Raw genomic sequence first — 1,210 nt, forward strand, 5'->3', positions numbered from 1 at the left:
GGGGTTCTTGCCACCTGAAACACAACTCTTTCCTCTGGAGCGGCACAGCCAACTGGCTCACTCCAGGTTAGAGGCAGAAATAGAACTTTTGACTAAAAGGTAGATCCAAGCAAGGAGACCGACGGCAAAACCGGCTGCCTTTGTGAAATCAGATGACATAGTATCTGCCCTTTACTTTGAAATGTATACTTTGGGGAGTCATTATTTTCAATTAACTCGGGTTTTAGAGAAACAACCGCTGACCATGGGCAAGCAAACAGAGCAAAGAAGCTCTGTACACTTGAGACCAGCCTCAGGGTGTCCTGCTTTTAAAAGGAGTAGTCAGGTAACTAGGGGAAGGCTCCGGCCCTTCTCCGTGAGCTCCCCATCCAATCTGTTTGTCTCTGGACAATTTATACAAATCCCAGAGAGACTGAACTAAGTCAAGTACCTAGGCTAACTGCATTCAGCCAAGGGGGTGTTTTCTGACGTCATTAAGTAAATAACTTGGGCCCATACTTTGCTATAGAGCAGTGGTCCTCAACCTGTAGGTCGTGACCCCTTTGCGGGTCGAGCGACCCTTTCATAGGGGGGTCACCTGATTCATAACAGTAGCAAAATGACAGTTATGAAGTAGCAATGAAAATAATTTTACGGTTGGGGGGGTCACCACCACACGAGGACCTGTATTAAATAGTCGCTCGCGGCATTGGGAAGGTGAGAACCACCACCCTGGGGAATAGGCCTGAGGATCACTATTTGTTGAGGAGGTGTCTAGCCCAGGGTCAAAGGTTTGCCAGGCCCCTTCTGCCAATCCCTGCGAGGCTAAATTATTCCCAGCCGGCAGAAGAGGCACTCAGGCTGAGAGTTGGTAAAACGCAGGGAAGTCTCCGCTGGGAAGGAGGTGCCCGCGCTCAGCATTATTGGGGAAACAGCGCCGCTGTGCGGCAGATTCAGGAACTGCTGCATCCACAGGCACAGACTTCTGGCACAACAGGGGTCAAGCCTCCAGGAACCCCATCCATCGAGGTAAAAACCATTTTCATTTCCAAGAAGGCAGCTGCGAGGGCCACAGGGCTTTTTGCTAGACTCCAAACTCCAGTTCCAACTCTAAGAGTGTTTTCCATGCCGTGATCGCCCTGCAAAATGTCAGACTCGGTAGGGAAGGTGGGTCCACTCAGTCGTGGAGCCCGGGTTCTGCTGTTTTTCTCCACCCAGGAAACATCGTGAT

Source organism: Echinops telfairi, unplaced genomic scaffold (genome assembly GCF_000313985.2).
Source record: "Echinops telfairi isolate 266 unplaced genomic scaffold, ASM31398v2 ScPeMD7_30;HRSCAF=105, whole genome shotgun sequence".
Lineage (NCBI taxonomy): Eukaryota > Metazoa > Chordata > Mammalia > Afrosoricida > Tenrecidae > Echinops > Echinops telfairi.